Source organism: Callithrix jacchus, chromosome 20, assembly GCF_049354715.1.
Source record: "Callithrix jacchus isolate 240 chromosome 20, calJac240_pri, whole genome shotgun sequence".
In the NCBI taxonomy this organism is placed as follows: Eukaryota; Metazoa; Chordata; class Mammalia; order Primates; family Cebidae; genus Callithrix; species Callithrix jacchus.
The window spans coordinates 37,916,950-37,927,500 of record NC_133521.1 but is presented as its reverse complement, the minus strand read 5'-3'; the positions used below and the strand labels follow the sequence as shown (position 1 = coordinate 37,927,500).

General features: G+C 43.6%; 1 protein-coding gene across 12 annotated transcripts in view; it reads left to right on the top strand.

Annotated features, from left to right (window-relative positions):
• LOC128930282 (uncharacterized) overlaps positions 1–10,551 on the top strand; it is a 968,777-nt gene that overhangs the window by 195,018 nt on the left and 763,208 nt on the right. For 11 of the 12 annotated variants that reach the window (XR_013530218.1, XR_013530216.1, XR_013530215.1 and 8 more), the window contains one exon: positions 623–710. The exons of the other annotated variant lie outside the window; for it this stretch is intronic. The gene's annotated coding sequence lies outside the window, so the exon portion shown is untranslated. The remainder of the gene's footprint in view (positions 1–622; positions 711–10,551) is intronic. 12 annotated transcript variants of the gene reach the window in all.

Here is a 10,551-nt window from a genome sequence, read left to right as displayed (position 1 = left end):
TGGGCTCTGCTGCATCCTAACACAGAAGACAGAACTCCTCACTGGGGTGGGGAAGGAAGTTAGCTCTGCTCTTGCCTTATCTATGGAACTGACGCTACCGTAGCCAGTTGTCTAGATGGGTAGTGGCAAGGGGTCTTCTGGGACAAGGGCTACTCTCTGAATTCGGCGAGAACAAGACCAAGAAATTAAAGTTGCATAAGTCCTGCCTCTGGGGTAAAAAAAAAAATGGATGCAATTGCAAGTTAGTAGATTGTGGATATCATCTTGTTGGATAATATAGGTGAGAGGCAGGCTTTTATCATGTGAGTGTATATGCTGATTCGGAAGGTCCAATCTAGTGAGATGGGTGGCTCACTTTCACAGATAAAATTGTCCTCTGAGTATAGAGATGAGTCTGAGACTTAATTTAAAAAGTCTTTATTCAACTCCAATGAGACTATACTGGAAAAGCATAATACATGTTTTTATGACATATGAAAATGGTTTTGAAGATAAGATTTTCTTTTGTGCAGTTTATGCTTTTCTTGTTTGAAAAACCTATAGCCTAAGTACATTATAGTTTACACAGCATTCTCATAAGTGTATTCTTCCTAAGCACTTCTTTTTTAACATTTTATTTTAGAGATGGAGTCTCACTATGTTGCCCAGGATGGTCTTGAACTCCTGGCTTCAAGCAATTCCTTTTGTCTCCCAAGGTGCTGGGATTATAGGTAAGAGCCACTGCTCTTAGGCCCAGGAACTTCTCAAAGATCGGGGTGGAGATTCGTATGCCTATCGCATGGGTGAGAAAACTCAAAGTCAGAAAGATCCCATGACATACTGTGGCATGTGATTCTGTGTCTGTTTTGGTTACCCTGGGACCTCAGAAGGCAGAGGGTCTATAAGAGGCCATTAGGGATGTGAACCCTGACCTCAAATCCTAATCCAATATTTCACTGGGTACCTTGCCCACAGCTTTTAGTGTTGATTGGGCTTCATTCCACGGCTGAGATGCTGTGGCTTCCAGGAACACATTTGTACATTGGGGAAAGCATGTGACTCTGGTCCCCAAAACAGTGACTGACTCTGCAGCGGCCCGGGCTCCTGAAGGTGATCACCTGGCAGTAGAGGAGTGTGTTGCTGTAATTTAGTTTTATTCCTTGAAGTCACCTACAGTAACTCAGTATAGCCTGAAAGGGGCTCCTTGAGACTTTGTAAATTGGCTTTTTCATTCTGGGGTGTGTAACATTCATCCCAAATATGAACATCTGGTCCTCCAGCCATGGAAAGAGAACTCTGAAATAATTATTTCTCTTCTTGGTCACATTTGCTCCAGATTTGTTTTTGAGCCCTTCCCGACCCATTGCCTTATTTCTTACTCTCACCCAATGTTCCAGTTCCCCATTCACCTTTCCGAAATGCCGTTCCTATAGACCGTCGTGCAGACACTGGGCTGCTGATGGTTCGGCTATATGTGGAAACTCAAGAAGATGAGTTGTCGGCAGTTGAAGTCGATCCTACAGGACCTGAGACCCAAAGTTGAGTCAATATACATGCTCGTTCCATTTTTAATGATCACTTTCAGGTCTGTTGTACCTAGGTCCATAATGAAGAAGCAGAAAGGAAGTCACCTCCTTCCTGAGACAAGGTCAAAGGGTGCAGTCTCTAAGGTTCCCATCAACCCTGAGTCTGTTATTCTGTCTCCTCTCACCTCTGCACACATGTATATCGTTCTTAGCTGGGTACAGACTTCTAGAAGCTGTTACAAAGTTGGGTCACCCTTCAATTCCCATTACCAGTCTGGACCTAAAGTGGAACTTATTGTATTAGAGTTGTGGGACTTTGGTTTATATAGATCCTTCATGAATGGCTTAGTGCCATCCCCTTGTTGATGAGTGAGAGTTCACATGAGATCTGGTTGTTTAAAAGTGTGTGGACCTCCCTCTTTCTCTCTTTTGCCTCTACTCTTACCATGTGATATGCCAGCTCCTCCTTGGCCTTCCACCATGACTCTAAGCTACCTGAGCTTATAGCAAAATAGCTCCAAAGCAAAGTTATTTCTCTTCATGTGGGAATAATAAACTCGCAGCCTCTCCTGGGCCTGTCCTACTAGAATGGAGATAGCTCCCTGAACCTCTGATGGATCAAAGCACCTGGGTGTGGGACAACAAGGCAAGGGGAGCAGTCTATGCCTTAGAGTGATTCCTTGGAAAATGAGATGTAGTTCCCAAGCTGACAGACTCTCAGGCCTGACTTATTTAAAGTCATATGAGTGATGCTGCCACTCTATGCATAGGAGACCACATTCTAGGACTAAGGCCCACTTCCTAGACACCATACTTCCCTGGCCCGTAACCACAGCTAATTGAAAATCTAATGCTAAGGGGAAAATATTCAGACTCTCTTTGGAGTTGTCTTTTATTCTGTTTCTTCAAAATGATTGCCCGAGTTACGGGCAAGTTAGGAAGAATGTATAGCTCAGCAGGCTCTGGTGTCAGAGTGACTGGGTTTCAGTTCTAGTTGTGTGACCTTAGGCTTGTGATTTCATCTCTCCATGCCTCAGTTTCATCTTTCTGCACAATGGAGAATATCAACAGTACCCACTTGTAATGGGCTGAAAATGGTCCCCCAAAGATATCCATGTTCATTACCTGGAACTTGCAAATGTTGGCTTATTCAGAAAAACTCTTTGCAGATGTGATTAAGTTAGGAATCTTGAGATGGAGAGATTATCCTGGATTATCAGGGTAGGCCGTGAATGGCATCACAGGGGTTCTTATGTGAGGGAGGCAGAGGAAAAGAATGTAAAGATGAAGATAAAATACAGAGAAATTTGAAGATACTAGCTTTGGAGATTGGAGTGATACAGCCACAAGCCAAGGAATTCCAGCAGCCACCAGAAATTGAAAGAGGCATGGAAAAGATTTTCCCTGGAGCCTCCAGAAGGAACTAGTCCTGCCAGCATTCTGATTTTAGCCCAGTGAAACTGATTTTGGACTTATGTGCTGTAAAAGAATACATTGCTCTTGCTTGAAGCTACCATGTTTGTGACAGTTTGTTATAGCAGCCACATGAACCTAATACATACCTTCAGAATCTTATTGACAGATTTTAATAAAATAATGCATGTAAAACATTTTTTGTATAGTCCTTGTCATTATGTCATTATATAATAAGCCCTCAGTAAAGATCAGCTATGATTATTTTGAAACTAAAAGGAAGACTTGCATGGGACAATGGAAACTGAAGCAGGGGTGGGCAAAGAGTAGGCGTCAAGCCCTGACTGGGTCACTGCCACTGGAAAGCTGAGCTTTTGTTTTCTCCTTTAACGAAAGAGGCCGAGTAAGCCCTGCCCTGCTCACCTCCCCCAGTTATGAGGATCAAATGAGTTAATGAATGTGAAAGCGCCTTGCACATCACCCGCGTAAACTGTTAAGCTGTGGTTACAAAGGCCGGGACCAAACTGAAGCAACATCATAGGGGGCTGGGTGGGAGCTTTGTTCCTTTGGCGCTATGAGGTGAGATCATCTCTTTCAGCTTTTGTTCCTGCCTTTCTGAGCTCATTTGCTGGTTTTTCCCCTAATCCCAGCCCCTTCAGCCCCAAGCAGAGCCTCCGATGACAAAGCTTCAATGGTCCCGGTCAGCCGTGTGAACCTTCCCTGGGGCATTTTTTCTCCTTGTTTCCATTTTTAAGAGGTACAAACAAAAATGAAAACAAAAACAAAAATGCACTCATCTTAAAAATGATTTATAATGCCCACGATAGAGATTAGGTCAGTGGATTCCAATGTAACTTTCAGAAGGGTTTGAGATGTTTCCAATGTATTTTTTTTTTCCGGCCAGAGACCCATGAGATCCAGCATCAGGGTGTCAACTTAGATGAGAACAAGCCAACCCTTGTCAAATGCTTGAAAGTGGTGAATTCATCTGTAAAGATATCCAGCCTCCCAGGAAATGTGCTATTTTAGCCTGGGTTTGCAAAGGAAAACACACAGGAGGAAAATGGGCCATTTCTGCCCATGATTTGCTTTCATCATTCCTGGTGTTTCCTCTACTCTGTATTCCCCAAGATGGTCAAAGGTGTGCACTATGAAGACATCTTGTTGCCAGAGGACTTGGCAAATTCCACCAGTTCATTTATTCTGATCTACTTGCGCACTGGAAAATAAAGGGTCTCATTCATCAGCATTTATTCATTGAAAAAATATGTGTTGAAAACCCACTGTCTTCCAGACACTGTGTCAGGCACTGGGGAGACAATGGTGAATGTGACGCGTGTGGGGATCTGAAGTTTACAGCCTTGGGGGCTGACAGTCTTGACCAAACAGCAACAGGACACTGTCAGACTGCCAGGTGCGGAAGGGATGCCTGGTGCTGGGAGCATCTCCAGTGGTCAGGAGGTTTCTCTGTGGCAGCATGATGGAGCCAGGCCTGAGGGATGAGTAGGGATCGACTGAACCAAAAGGAGAGGGAAATGCACTAGATCCAGAGAGAGCAGTGTGTGCAGAGGCCCGAGCGTGGGAAACATCGTGATGTGTGAGAAGAACCAAGAGGAAGCCAGTGGGATGGAGAGCAGGGGAAAGAGAAAAGCTTAGCTGAGGCCAAAGGAGTCATTCCAGGAACCAAGATGGCAGCCTTGCTGGCCATCTCAGAGCACACACCACTTGAGGAAGAAACAGCTACCTTCGCAGTCCTACTCTCCTGGAGATATGTTATATGTACCTCCTCTCAGCTTGTCTGATTTCCATGCTGATCTTGACTGAGCATAGAGCCCCTAGAAAGTTGAACCTCAGAGGCTGGTGATCTGTAACTCAGGCCTCTTCTAGGTCTCCTTTTCACCTCCTTCAGAAATAGGGGTTTGTTTCTATGTCCTTTCAGGGCTTGGCTTCTGTTCTGAACCAGGATATCTTGCCCTGGTCTTAAATTTCTGTCTCTAGTTTCTTCATTCATTCAACAATGAATAGGTGTGTGTGTGTATTATGACATATATAAAATAAAATATGTATAATGTAATGTATGATATATACATATATATGTATATTTTGATATGGGTATTGCTCTGTCACCGAGGCTGGAATGCAGTGGCATGATCTTGGATCACTGCATCACGGCAACCTCTGCCTCCTACATTCAGGTGATTCTCATGCCTCAGCCTTCCAACTAGCCAGGATTATAGGCACATACTACCACAACTGGCTAATTTTTATATTTTTAGTAGAGACAGGTTTTTGCCACGTTGGCCAGGCTGGTCTCGAACTCCTGACTTCAAGTGATCCACCTGTCTCGGCCTCCCAAAGTGCTGGGATTACAGATGTGAGCCACCGTGCCTGGGCTTCATTCAACACATATTTATCTATCCCTTATCACATGGCAGCACTGGTCTAGGCCTTGGCGATGCTTTGCTGAGCAGAAGAAGGCCTGCTACCAGCTCTCATGAAGCTCAAGTCCTGTGCTGGGGAGAGGGCTATTGGTCTTTACAATCAGATATCACTTTTCCCCATTGTCCATTCATTGTCCAAACTTTCTGCTATCATCCTCCATGGATCCCCACCTTCCCTTATCCCAGGAGCTTGGAGATGGGTCAGACTCTAGTCCATTTGCAATGGACAGCACAGTCTTCCCTGTAATAGACCTAAGTTAGCTCCCAGCTCTGTTCTCTTGCTTCTTAGCTTCCTAGCCACAACTTAAGGCTGGAGCTGAGATATTACAAGTATCTTGCTGCCATCCACCACCCTGCACTGTGACTCCAGGTGTTCAGAAAAGCTGCCTTCGTTGTTATTTTCCTATGGGCATATGTCCCTGCTTACCATCGGCAAGTCTTCTGAAGGCAGCATAAGTACCTTCCAACAGTGGCCTTTTCCCACTTGCCAGCAGCTAATGAACTGTTGCTGAGGATGGTTAATGCCCTGTGAAATCAGTCATTAATTGTAGAAACAACTGATTTCGGAGAGATTGAGGCAATTATTAAAGCCATTTATGATGGTGGTGGCATAACAAAACACATTGCCATGCTGCCCATTCATCATAAGGAGCAAAGCCAGCTCCATGACTTTGAGGTTTTTCCCTAAAAGGGAATGGTCATGGCTGCTGAGCTCCATCATCTCCTGCAGCCACACTCCTAAAGTCCTGGCTACCTATGCTAGAAGTCAGCAATGGTGCTCCTTGGGGGAAAAGAAGTTCAGCTACTAATGGCTGGCAGAAGGAGGCAGCATCGGATAATGGATGAAGCTGTTCTCGGGCAGTGACTGTACCTGGTTCTGGTGGCTTCTAAACGGCAATCCGGGGAGCTGTTGAGGGTCAGTGGGGTTTCTCCAGGTGGTCTCTGAGCTGGCTTCTGAAAGTGATGAATCTGAGACATTCTCTTTATTTGTTTTGTTTCTGGGGAGAATTTAAAATAAGCTGGCCCCTTTGTTAGTAGTGCCTCTAAAACATGTTTATTCATTTGCTGTAAAATGCAAGTTTGCCTCCTGACAGCTCAGAAGTCAATCGCGTTAATAGAAACCAATAATAGTCTCTCTCTGAGCTACCTCTATCAAGACAGGGAAGATTTTCAGATTCCCATCCTCCAGTCTCCCAGCTGTTTCTGGAGCCCTAGAGGGTGCTTTGTATAAACACTTGAAGAAGTCCTCAAAGGCCCTGATCCTGTTGCCCTTGACCTCCTCAGCCAAGGTGGTATGTAGGAATGCCCGCCCCCTTAGTGACCCCCCATTTACAGCCCCTGCTTCTGCATCAGGCACTGTCGCCCATAATGTGCAGAGAGAATGGAGACCATGGAAGGTTTCTTAACAGGCAGAATTGCAGAACTATTATTGTCATTTTGCAAAAATCACCTAGGCCACAATTGGGTGAAGACGCCAGGTGTATGCTCATAGCAGGCTGGTTTATAATACTGAAATGCTGGAATTGCCCTATATGATCAATCACATGGGGTTAGAAAAGTACATTTTGGCACATCAATATGGCAGAATATTATGCAGCATTTAATATAATTATTGAAATCTATGCTTACTGATAGAAAAGAATGCCCATAGTATCTTACTGAGTGGAAAAAGCAAGCAACCATAGAGGCATGATCTCATTTTATTGAAAATGCACACACATGTGGGTATGTGCATGTGAAAGGGTCTGTGTTGATAAACTCTAATATGTTAACAGTGGTTATTCTGGGAGATAGAAAATGACTTTGAAATTCCTCCCTACGCTTTTGGATACTGTCCGAATTTATTGCAATGATCATATCTTGATTTTATAATAAGAAAAAAGCTTTCTGTTAACATTTAATTGAAACCTGTTCTATTTTATTCACTGTAATAAAATGATACCCTATCGAGATTTCCTAAAGCTCTTTATGTTACTTGCCTTTATTTGCCAAATTAATATCGAATACTATTAGGAAAAAGCAATCTTAAATTTAGAAAATTATGAAATCTCCAAATAATTTTACAGATTAAGTTGTAAAAGTAGAAAAGTAAATGACCTGCAATTTCTTACCGATTATATTATAAGTCAAAACTAAAGACTGGTTGGGCAACATCAAAGCAACTAGCTTGGGGGTTGGGGGCACGTGCTGACTTGAAGCAAGGATGTAGGGGAGTGCTACAGCCCTCCAAATAAAATGTTTGTGCAGGGGTGCTGGGTGCTGACGATGGATAAGGGTCAGTCGGTCACAAGAGTGATTCTTCACCACACGAGTCTGAGAATTTGTGATGACTGAATTTTTCACTCTGCCATTAATTTTGAGTCTTCTTGAATTTGTGCATAATTCCAGATCCAGCCATGCCTTTCCTTGGTAATCTTCCATCCTGTCTCTAAATGTTGGAGGACTTCTGCTTGGCCCTTTTGCTGAGAATTAGCTGTAACAGATACCCAAGGAAATGATCTTTTCCAAGTCTCCCTAAATGAGCTCTTTCTCTTGTTAAACATCATTGCATACACAGCTAGTGTTAAAATACTGCAGCAGAGTTGAGATTTCTCTGAGTGGTGTTTTCTTTTTTTTTTTTTTTTTTAATCCTGCCTCAGGTTTATTTGTACAAATAGCACAGGAGGACCCCAGCCCCATGCAGATGGCAGCCCCAGGGGAGTTACACCAGTCCTTCTGTCCTCGCATTGGCAGACAAAGATATCTATTCTGAAGCCTTTGTAGGGGCCTGGGCACCTTTGAGAGCCTGAGCTGGAACTGAAACTGGAGCTGAAGCCTGGGCCTTGGTTTGATCCTTGGCCTTGGCCTTGACCTTGACCTTTGGCCGGCAGAGCCTGAGCCCCTTGGCAATGCGTGCCCGAGCACGCTTCCCAAGCTTGGGGTGGGCAATGTAGGCAAGTCTATCGAGCTTGCGGCTGACACCCTTTGGGATCTTGGGCTTAACCTCCTTGGGATTTACGAGGGCCTTGATGGCCTCAGCTCGTGCACTCATGGCCTTGGCATTGTTGGCCTGCATCTTCTTTAGGCCCTTCTTGTTTTGCTTCTTGGCAAAGCGCATGTTCCTCAGGAACTTGGGGTCCACCCCCTTAAGAGACTCGTATCTTTGTGATCGGGGTTTCTTGATACCATTTCTGTGCCATTTTCGGGACTGGTTGTGTGTGGTGTGGTTCTTGGACTTGGCCATGTCTGCACCCAAGCCGCGGTTCCCGAAGCTCCTAGGACCGGACGAGTGGTGTTTTCAAGTTCCAATGCAAGGAGTTGGTTCTTTAACAAAATGTGATGCAAAGTGCAAAACCTGAAACAAAATAAAGACTGTGAATCAAGTTTGTATCTAACTTATGAAGCAGCTGGAGGAAGAGAGCAGAAATTATTTAAAGGACATTTGCAAAAAAAAGCTTCAACACAGTAAACACCAGTATCGCCCTATTAATGGTTGAACAAAAAGAGTATTCCATAAATTCTATGTTTTTCTATTAAAGAAAAAGCCTGTGTATTGTCAGAAGTTTTCTAACTTGAAGCAGGTAGGCTTTGAGTACAATAATAAAGCGGAATCAATGCAAGACGCATTCTAGTGGGAAACAGAGGCACTCCTACTAAGAATGACGCAAGACCCAGGTCAACAAGACCAAACCAAACCGGGTAACTCCCAAATTATTCCTTTAGATTGTATCTCTTCACCAAGGATGAAGACAGTCTGATATTTATTATCCGCCCTAGTGTGGTTTTAAAATCAGTTCCTTCATTGTTTCATGTATCTATATTTTGTTTCCCTAGCAAAATTTCAGTCTGTTCAGGGCAGGGGCCATTTGCTCTGCTCGTCTTGTATTTCCAACCACTCTTGTTGTCAGGAGAGCTGAAGGCATGGCAGGTGCCTCACAATTATGGATTCACTGGGCAAGAAGGAGTCTGAATCAGAAAAGAATACCTTTAGTATGAGTTGCTAATTCCATTTGGTTGATAATAGCTTCTTAAAGCTTCTAGTTAAGAAAGATTCTGAAGATGAATTTGGGTTGAACAGAGAGAATGTTGTGGTCGATGGATAATGTCTGCCAAGGGCACAAGAGTGGTGGTCCTGGTGCTGTGTTCAGTCCCTGTCCCTGAATTAAGCCAGCCCTGGAGCCACCACATTTCTGGACTGTTATATTAGATAGACACATCTCATTATTTAATGCACTATTAATACGTTTTTCTTACCTGTAGTTAAAAGCTTCCTATATATAAAATCTCTTATTCACCAATCCCAAAATTTCAACAGAAGTTTTTTTGACTCAGGAATTATAATTTTATTTGTACAAATGAATTAGAATAGTTTAATGAAAAGCCACATTCAATATATGATTAGAAAAAATTCTCAAATATTCTTGTCCTTACCTAGTTCAGTAACCTCTGCCGAAGTTTCCTTAAAACTCTTCAAACCTCTGTTTCGTAAAAATAGAACAACATATATCTCACAGAATGATGGTTAAAATTGAAGATAACTCAGTCACACAGGCACTGAACACAGCTGGCACGCAGGTGACTCAGAAGCTGCATCACCCACATCAGGATTCTTTCTTTCTCTTGACCTCACTGAGGAAGTCCAATCTTGTCCGCTTGGTAAAAACATTGACTGTGAGGCCGGGTGCAGTGGCTCATGCCTGTAATCCAGCACTTTGGGAAGCTGAGGTGGGTGGATCACTTGAGCTTAGGAGTTCGAGACCAGCCTGGCCAAAATGGAGAAACCCCATTTCTATTAAAAATACAAAAAATAGCTGGGTGTGGTGGCATGCGCCTGTAATCCCAGCTACTTGGGTGGCGGAGGCAGGCGATTCACTTGAACCTGGAGGTTGAGGTTGCAGTGAGCCAAGATCACACCACTGTACTCCAGCCTGGATAACAGAACAAGACTCTGTCTCAAAAACAAACAAGCAGGCAAGCAAACAAACAAACAAACAAACAAACACATTCACTGTGTCTCATCACTGCAGTCCCAGCATTTCTTCACAGAGAGCTTGAGAAGTCCTGGAGTGAGAGTTTGCACAGTCTTTCCTTTTGGACTGATGGATTTCTTTGCAAAATTGCCTGGTGATTCTGGCATCATCTCCCTCTAGGTCTAGTGTACCTAAAAGGCAATCTAATCAGGAAAATAAATTCAATGCAAACTAATATACAAT